The sequence below is a fragment of the Apis mellifera genome, linkage group LG15, assembly GCF_003254395.2.
Source record: "Apis mellifera strain DH4 linkage group LG15, Amel_HAv3.1, whole genome shotgun sequence".
Taxonomy (NCBI): domain Eukaryota; kingdom Metazoa; phylum Arthropoda; class Insecta; order Hymenoptera; family Apidae; genus Apis; species Apis mellifera.
This window is the reverse complement of record NC_037652.1, coordinates 2,144,767-2,155,366: the sequence shown is the minus strand read 5'-3', so window position 1 is coordinate 2,155,366 and position 10,600 is coordinate 2,144,767. Positions and strand designations below refer to the sequence as shown.

The window sequence follows — 10,600 nt, the reverse complement described above, 5'->3', positions numbered from 1 at the left end:
TTGACTTTCGTTTGTATTAAAATGATTTTTATTGAAGAAAAAAATGTAATATTTATAATATTATAAATGTAATATTTTTTATTTCTTTATATATATATTAATCAAGAATTATATGTATGTATGAAGATTCACAAAGATTTCAATATAAAACGGAAGAAAGTAATGGAGATAAAAGAAAAAAAAGTTAACCTGATAAACCAGCTTCCAGAAGTTGTCCAAGGTAAAAGATTCCGTTTCACTTTCGATAAATCGAAAGTTATTACAAGAATAACATGATATCATTTATCATCATATCAATCATCTCGGGAAAGAAAAACAATTTTTATATTTTTGATTAAGAAATATTTAAAAATTAAAATTTAAAAAATTTTTAATATTAAGTTTTTTAATTTAAATATTATTTTATTTTATTTTATTTTAAATAATATTTCATATTTTAATTATTTTTATTTATTAAAATATAAAAATTTATTTTAAATTAATTATTTTCGAAATTCAAAATTAATTCTATTAAAAACTTATTCTCTTTTTTAATAACTGTAATAACCAATATTTGATGTTTCAAAAATAAGCAATAAGCTTTTTGTAAACACGTGTGGAATAAATTATCTAAGAAAAAAAAAAAATAAAAGATAGAGGGTTATTAAACCTCAACCAGCTCCGAGTTTCTCATGTTGCTCTCTTTGCGCCACCTACTGCCGTGTCCTCCATCTTGATTTTCTTGTTTATTTTTCGGAACCAACATTCCCTGCTGTTCTTTTCTCCACCTTATGTCTCGACCAGAGGAAGAAACTTAATTTTCTGCCTGTTTCACGTGAAATTAGCGGCGATAAAGCGGCAGCGTTTTAATAAGTATTCGCATAATTGCACGCTTCTCTCTCGACAGATCTGCCGCATCTCGTCTTTCTATTTACTGGCCAGACGTTTATCTCGCTAGATAATACTGATCGACCTCGAATCTCTCTCATATCCGCCAGTCGAACCGATTTTTCGAGCAAAACCACTTCTTGCTTGGAGCATTAACGTGTACTAAGAAAGGATTTTTAAACAATAAATATGTTTTAAGGTGTTGAAGAGAGTTGATTGAAAAAAAGTGATTTATGAAATAATGGATCAGTTAATGTGAATCCTTTGATAATGTGAAGATGACTGAAACTTATCTGAGGTTATATAGGATGTTTCAAAATATAATATTATATATTTTCAATTATAATTAATGAAAAGTGTTAAGTTTATTTTAAGAAATCATATTTTATTTTAAAGTAACATGAATATTTAATAAATTTATATTTAACTATTTTTAGTATAGGTCAATAATATTTTATTAACGAAGTTTAACTTAAAAATATTTTTTGATTAAAGTCTAATAAATAAGTTTAAAAAAGCAAATATAATAAATTTTTATGTATAATATATTTATTAATATATTTTATAATTTATTATTAATATATTTTTATATAATATGTCTATATAAAAAATAAGATAACAAAGATATATTTTCTTTTGAATAAATTGAATTTGTATAATTTCTTATAATTTTATGATGTAAGTTAAAATCTAAAATTAAATATTTTTTTCTTCTTTTATGATTATTATTTAGTTCAATATTAATAATCATTATTATTTGAAAATCTTACAATTTAATCCAGAATAAATAATTGAAATTTTTTTATTTTATACTTGTAATTGTCATTTATATACATGAATATGAAGCAACTTGTATTCTCTAATAGTGTTTATTTTTTAATTTTAAATATATAGATCCGCAACATAACAACTCTTATATTTCTTTTTAATTTAGATGTTTGTGAAGAAAATTTGCATAATGTGACGATTTATATTCAGCAAATATATATGTATAGTTGCATTAAATAATCTTATCATAATTGGCAAATATTCTTAGATTTCTAGAGTTTTTTTAGATGACTTGAATCTCTTATAATCTTAGATTAGTTCATGCAAATGACGTAAATTGTGAAAGTTTTTTGCTTCTGATATTCTTTCTTATGCTAATTATATATTTTATTTTATCGTGATAAAAATATATATTGAAATAACAATAATCTTCATTAATGTGGTAATTAATAAAATCATAAAATCATGAAACATTTTTATGAAATATATTCATGATTTCATTTCAATTCATTTCTAGCTTTTATTATACTTTATGTAGTACTTTATAAAGTACTTTATAAATTTTATTATTTAATTTATAATATGAAATGATAATATTGAAATGATAATATGATATTAATGTTGATATTAGGATTTTGATTTTTACTTTTAAATATAATTTAATATTAACATTTTTTTGGTAATATTATATCATTATAATTGGTTATGTTATATATATATATATATTTTTTTAATAATTAAAAATTATTCCATATATCTTATCAAGATAATTTTATAAGATAAAATATAAATATAATAATCATTCTTCCTACTTTAATTTTATTTATTAATTACAAATTAAAGAAACAAAATAAATCTATCAATATAAATAAAATATGAAAAACAAGATTTTATACTTATATGCATTTAAAAAAAACTCCTATAAATCTAAAAAGAAAAAATAAAAAAATAAAGAAGAAATGGAAAAAAAGATAAAAACAATAATAGGAATAACATAAAAGAAGAAAAAAGATAACTCATGATCAAATGATCAAATAATCAACACTTTTACAAATTGATATTTCTTTATGAGCCACGAAAAAAGTAATCATAAAATACTTTTAGGAATGAAAAATAATATAGTAGGAGGAAGAAGAAAGGAGAAAACGTAACAATTTGATGGTAACTCGACAATCAAGGATACAGATGAAAATAGAAGATTTCAGAGATCCGCCTCAATCCTTTCCACATGGATTTGTAGCGAGGAAGAAATGAATCTTTTACGCGTCATCACTGTGGATGCATCCGGTTCTTCCAAATTCTCCACCGGCACGTGACACTTAGACGATAGTCTCCTAGACGATCAAAAAAAAAAACTTCGGAAGAAACGATATAGCTTAGTGGATGAACCGTCACAGGGGTAAAATTTGAAAGGGGTAAAAAGAGGATGACACCGAGGGAGAGACGAATTATTGGCTCGTGACGCATCAAGGCCCTTCGCCTTGAAACAAAAATAGAAGAAATTTTAGACATGAGGTCTATAAATTCTTGAGCTAAATACTAAAAAATGCAATTTTTTGAAAAACAATATTTTTTGTGCTTGAAAAAATAATAAAATATATTTTAATTTAGGTCACTAATCTTTAAATCTCTTCATATATTTTTTTAATTATTTTATTTTTTAATTATCAAATTTAAAAATTTGATAATTTCACAATTTTTTAATAAATTTAATAATTTGATAGCTTAAGCTTAGAAATGTTAAAAATTTGAAATTTTTTAAATTAAAAAAGAATTCTCTTTCATTAAAAATATCTAAAATTTAAAAAAATTTTCATTTTTGAAAAATTGATTAATAATTTTAAACATTAAAATTTAATAATTTAAAAATTTGAAAATTTGAAATTTTTTTATAATTTTTTTTATTTTTTAATTTTTCAAAAAATTGCTATTTTACAATAATATTTTTAATATATCGCTAAAATATTTCATAATTTCATTAAATAATGACAACATTCGCTATATTTGTTGTATAAAAAGATAAAAAAAGAAAATAGAATAAGACAGTGGTTGCGTTGGCGTGAAGGACGAGGTCTCGATCTGACTTTACGATGGGATACGCATCCTTGGAAGATTAACCGCAAATCGGGGGCAGAAACGCGTGAAATTTCTGCATAAATAATGCGGCTTTCTAATCCTATGGCTTTCGCCCTGTCGGACTCGTATTTTTTAACCCTCGTTAGGAGGCTTGTCGAACGAGATAAGAAGGCCGGTCCGATGATAATCGGTCCATTCAGGCGATTTTTATTCGTGCAAGCGGAACGATATGGTCTGAATGATATATTGAAATCGATGGAAGTAACTGATTCGCATATGGAATAATACTGGTATAATATATTTAAATTTAAATTAAAACAAAAAATTTCTCTAAAGAATTTTTAACAAAAAATAGTTACAGAAAATATATATTCCTATTTTTAAATAAAGCTTTTGCCTTTTATCAAATTTTTAAATTTTATTTTTTAATTTTTTAACTATCTAATTTTTATAGTTAAAAGTAATTGTTAATTCTATGAGTATATAATATAATATATTTAAATTTAATTGATATCTACATAATTAAATACTATAATAAATACCAAATAATATAATAACCAATTAATGGTAAATATTTTCTATTGTCACATAATTTTAATATTTTTTGTAATAAGAATTTAAAGATTAAAAATTGTAAAAAGATCTTAAATAATTGATAAATTTACTAAATTAAAAGTTATCTGAATCTAAATAATCTAAATTAATTCAAAATTCCATTCAAAATTATTAATATTTTTAATAAATGTTTATAATAATTCAAATGTTTAAAAAAAACTTAATTTATGTCAAAGAGATTAATTTTAAAGATATCTAACATTATAGTCGATGTTTGACTCGAATTGTTTGACTTGAATTAAATAATAAGAATAGATTACTTATAATAGAAATACATTTATTGTATAAAATTTTTTCTTCATTGTTATTGACTAATGAAAACCTACTATGGCCACCTAGAATTTTGCTCGATCGAATCATTAAATAAATGTCAATTTAAGTCACACGTCGATCAATCTCACTATCAAACCCTTCAATTATCTTCCTTTCATACCTCTTTCCAAGTTAACGTCTCTACCTCTAATAATTCTGTCGTTCGTATCTCATATTAATCGACTCGAACGCCTTCGAGCAAGCGTTTAAATTTTTCCTAGCATATGCATGCAATAATTCATCACGTCGATGATGGAAAAATACAGTTTTTTTTTTCTTTTGTAAGAAATATTGATTTATGAACGATTTGTAAACGCAGATTAAGCCATAAACTATTTTTACATGTTTTATTTATTCTTAGTTGATCGATAAATTGTAATATTTTCTAAAAAATTTTCCAAGTTATTTATAATTATACGTTATTTTTGTTTTTGTGAATAATCGATCTAAAAATGGACGAAATTTTCATGTAATTGCTATCAATTTTTATTTATTTTGCATATATCTTATATTAATAATTATTGAATATTTTAATTAAATTCTTAGAAATGGAAATTACTTTTTTAAATATAATTTAAAAATTAAAGTAAATTTATAATACTTGTAATTCATAATTTAATGTATATATATAAATTAAATAAATTAAATTAAATAAATTAAATTTTCGTATAAAAAAAATAGTAATTTAACATTTTTAAAAAATATATATATTATATTAACATATAATTACATATCATAATATAATTTCCAATAAATTTAATCATTATAATACGCACCAAACAATATTAACCACAGACAAAAATTTCTTGAGATATCAACACTGCGATCCGATCTTTCAATTCTTTTCACATTACATACCAAAAAGGAATATTATTACAACATCCCAATGTTCAATCTTCTCTAATCACATATAGTCTTAAACCTATCATTCTCTAACAATGTTTTTTCTCCTTTATCTTCTCCTAACCTACTACCCTGTTGTACATTTCGCGCACGCACAACAGTGCACGATACAAACGTCTCAATTTGTACAGAACGTGAAAAAGAATAAAAAGATAAAGGGAGGAAAAGAAACATAAAAAAAGTTCCCTTTAAACTGGTATCGCAACTGTACGCTTGTACGTACGTAAGTACATACGTATGTATAATACTCAATGATCTCGATTGGCGCATCGTGAATCGACAGACTCGTTTCTCGCAAACTGTTCCGACCCGTGAATTATTGCCAATTACAAACGCGCGGACCCTTTCTATCGGGCGCTGCCGAAATTTATAGTCGATGATAAAGGTATCTGGCCGCGGTCGTGCCGATGTAAAGGCGGCTTAACAAGCACCACCACCGCTCTCTAACACGCGAGCCAATAAATTGAGCTTGGATTCCTCTTCTTCGTCGAATCACTTTCTTCGCCCCCTTTTTCCGCGACGTGCACACCCCTATTCTAAATCGTCCAGTGACCACAATGTATTTGTATCCTGTATACGTGTATGTGTGTGTCGCTTCTGGCGGTCTTTTATAATTGCTTCATGATACTTATTTATCGCAGTTATTAATAAACAAACGATACCAAGCGGACATCTCATCTCGTAAATATTGTAATTAATGCTCACGATAATTTCTGAGCTACACTGCCATCAATTTTCAAACTTCTCTCTGCACACTCCCACACTCTTTTATTCTTTTACGATACTGTTCGAATTATACCAGGAATTTTTCATTTTTTTGATTTTGTTCCCTTCTAAATTTTTTAAGCGTGATATTTTTGTATAATATCGATGGGAAACTATATACAACAAAAATAGCATGGTTAATTTGTGAACATACTGGTTGAGGTTATGATTTGATTACAGTGCAATCGAAAATATTCAAGAAAATCTTTACCTAGTAAGTATTAATATTAAATAAAATATTATTTATTAAATACATTTTTGCATTTTTTCTGTAAATATTATATTTTTTATATTATATATCAAATTTATATTTATTTATATCAAATATATATGTATAAATTCATATTTTATGCATTTCTATTATCTATAATTTATTACAAGACATCTTCTTTTTAGTAAAAAAAAAAAAAAAATATAGCTTTTAAAAATTAATTCGTTTTTTTGTAAAGATTTACCAAAATATTTATGAATTTTTAAGATTTTTAAGATAAGATTGTTTTAACATTGGTTAAGATCGAACATATTTGTGTTTCGACCTTCCTAAAAATACAAAACGAATACTAAAGCATGGTATAAGTGATTTATGCCTCTTTATCGCAACAGTTTTAGGGCACGAAGGTGTTAGGGAGACCAGAAATATCGCGGCATAATGCGGTGTACGTGCGACAAGATTGAAAATCGAGCTCCACGAGGATAATAACGTATGTTGGCCACGAGAACGAACACGATGGAACTGTGCCAGCTAACCCGGTGCTTTAATGTTCATATTGTATATGTTAAATGATGAGATCGATTGATAGCATGTAGTATATTTAGAATTTTTACAGATTTTATTTAAAAATTTTTTAATATAAATTTTTATACTAATTAAGAATTGCTATTAAAATCAATTAATTTTAAATTTTAAATTTTCTTTTTCTTTCAAAAAACAACTTTCCTATATTATAATAATCAATAATTCAATTATAAATAAATCAAATAATAATAATAAAATTTAATATCTTATACTTGCAACTTATTTCTTTTACAAAAAATTTATAAATTTCGACTTTTTTTCTTTATTATTTCTAAAATTTTCATCAATCAAAAATCCCTATTTATTATATTTATGTACATAAAATATCTAAAAAGAATTATTTTTATGATATATATTCATTTAATTGTTTTTTTTTTGTTTTTATTTTATCCCACAAAATTTTATTATATTCTATGAAAAAATTTAGTTCAGTTTAAATTAGATTTTAAGAGGAAATATGTAAATTTGGGAAACGATTATCACTTTTCACTTTTTACAACACATATATATATTTGATATATTTGATATATACATATGTATTAATGTATGTACATCATAAAGTATATACATTAAAAAATTCAATAAAATTACATTTAAATTATTAACTGATGATATAAAAATATTTAAGTAATCGTTTAAAAATATTTAATATAACAATAAATAATTTAATAAATAATTTAATATAACAATAAAATATTTAATATTTAATATAACAATAAATAAATTTATTGTTTGAAATTATCTCTAAATAGATTATAGTCAATTTGTTTCTCATGAGAAAACAAGAATATTGGACTTGAAATAAGATTGTAAGGAATTTTAGCTAAGATTTCAGGAAACGTGAGGAGAATATTTCTCGTTGCGAATATTAGAGCTATGAGATTTATCGTTCTCGCGACGAGGACCTACCGCAACGCGCTATACGTTCTACCAGACCTGTCACGTAGTGGTTTAGCATGGCAGCATCGAGTAAAGATCGGTCTAGGAACTTCCTGTTGATCCGCTAGGAAGTTCCTTGAACCAGACTCGTGCAAACGTGACGTTTTCTTCGGTTTAGTGAGACGTGGTATTTATGGAATTTTAATCGATGATACTATTTAAAGTTTGAAGTAATTTCGTACTTGTTTGCTTTTTTTGATGACAACTTGATTCAGTCTACAGAATTTAATGAGAGTTAAAGAATGGAATTTTAATGGATTATTTAATAAATAATTTTTTTTTTATTTTGTTAATTTAATGTAAAGGAATTTTGAATTATAATTTAAAGATTTAAAATAATATCTTTTTTTATAATACTTGAATATTGAAAAATTAATATTAAGATTTTTTTTATATTGTTATAGTTATAATTATAATTTGAAATTTAACATATTCTTATCTTTTTTTATTTATATGATATTTATGTGATATTTAATGATTATATATATTAATTAATATTAAATGTAAAAAAGTTCAAAATAGTAAACTACACTATAAATTTTATTCTTTCACTATTTAAAGTTTAAAATAATTTTTTCTTTTTTTTTACTAAATAATTTTTATAACAATTTTAATTATAATATAGAATTTGAATTAATTTAAAACATATAATAAAATTTAAATTAATTTATATAAGAAAAAATAAAAAAAATAATTTTAATTGATTATTATTATTTATTTGAAATTTATGTTTAAAATAACTTTATTTATATGATCATATTATTCATATCATATTATCATATATATATATAATATATCATATTATTTTAATATGAATTATAATATAAATTTATTTCAATCTAGAATAGGAGGATATAATAGGAAACATATTTTGCTAGATTTATATGATGAATTATATTTATTATATAATGCATAATAATTTACAAAAAATTAAAAGAAAAAAAATTAACCTCCATCCGTGACAATGTGTCAAATTGACAAACATTGCCGTGACCAGGATTCGAACCTGGGTTACTACGGCCACAACGTAGGGTCCTAACCACTAGACGATCACGGCTATTGGAGGATCTGAATGGAATGTCAAAAGTGTCAATGATATAAGAAAGCTATAGTCAATTTAATCGATCGATGAAAATTTTTCTATTTTAATATGATTAATTCTGATTGATTTATGTTTTTAAAATTTAAAATATTTTTATTCCAAACTATATTATATGTATATTAATTTTATGATACAATAAAATTAGAAAGATACAATAAAATCAGAATAATAATTTTAAATAAATTGTAATATTATATTATAAAATATTTATTTTATAAATAAATTTATTATTAATTTATTTATGAAAACTAGTATTTAATTCATATTATGATATAATATGAATACAATTTTAATTTTTGAATTAAGAAAATATATTTTGAAAAATCTTGTAGTTTTTTAGAATTTTAATTATTATGATCATTATAGATTTAGAATTAAAAAAATTTTTTTTTGTATTATTTATTTAATAATTTATATTTATAATTCATTTGTTTAAGACAATTATATAGTGTAATATATTGTAGTGTAATAAAATTTGTGTAATATGTACTTCATAATTCTTTATCTGAATGGACTCTACGAAATACCATCGAGAAGCATTAATCGTTGTTAGATAACACGAGTGGTGCTCATCTGTTCAAATATTAGCTTAATACTACATATTTTTCACATTATGTGCTCGGATTGTTCGTTTAAAATAGATGATGGTAAATATTGTGTAAGCAAACATTCGGTTCAAATGGAACTAGTTTCTTCTCACTAATAAACCCTTCTTGCTGTAAGAGAATCATAATGAATTAGTAAATAAAAATATAATTAGAATAGAATCTTATGGAAATATAATCATTAAGAAAACATTAAATTGTTATCACAAGTTCAATAACATCATTGATACAGTGTAATTCATTAAAATAATATTAGAATATCAAAATTTCAATAATTAAAATATTAATAAATTAAATTATATTGTGATAATTTTTATTGAATATTTATTTGATATTCAAATTATATCTTTAATTCTATTATTTTTATATTCCTATCAAATTTGTTTTATTAAATTTCTAAGCTTTTTTTTTTATAAAATTTTTTTTCTCTTACAAAATTTCCAATTTTTTTTTTTTTTAATAAAATTATTTCGACTTCCAAAATTTTAATATCTTTTTTTTTTGTAAAATTTTTTCAAATATTCAATTTTAAAATCCTTAATTTTCTTTTTTTAAAAAATTCAATACTCGATATTTTTTTTTACAAAATTTTTAATTTTCGATTTTTAAAAAATTCCAATATTTTTCTTTTGTAAAATTTTCATATTTTCAAATTATCTTTCATTTTTTCATAAACCAACTATGAAGCTTTTATTGTTCTATTATTCCACCTGTCAACAGTGCTTATAATTTATGTATTTTAATAACTACCGAATATTAATATAGAAACTAGTCACAACCACACACGAACACTTAACCTGTTAATTGGTAAAAGGTATAAACCCTTCCGCTAGTGTCGTCCGTGTCTTCCTG

The 10,600-nt window shown here is 23.1% G+C and overlaps 1 long non-coding RNA gene and 1 other non-coding gene across 2 annotated transcripts; one reads left to right on the top strand and one right to left on the bottom strand.

Annotated features, from left to right (window-relative positions):
- Window positions 1-5,888: 5,888 nt before the first annotated feature.
- LOC107965573 lies at window positions 5,889-7,130 on the top strand. Its single transcript, XR_001705651.2, has 2 exons — window positions 5,889-6,520; window positions 6,910-7,130. It is a non-coding gene; the product is annotated as an uncharacterized LOC107965573 (long non-coding RNA).
- Window positions 7,131-9,026: 1,896 nt separating this feature from the next.
- Window positions 9,027-9,098, bottom strand: TRNAH-GUG. The gene has a single exon. It is a non-coding gene; the product is annotated as a tRNA-His (tRNA).
- Between the last annotated feature and the right edge of the window lie 1,502 nt (window positions 9,099-10,600).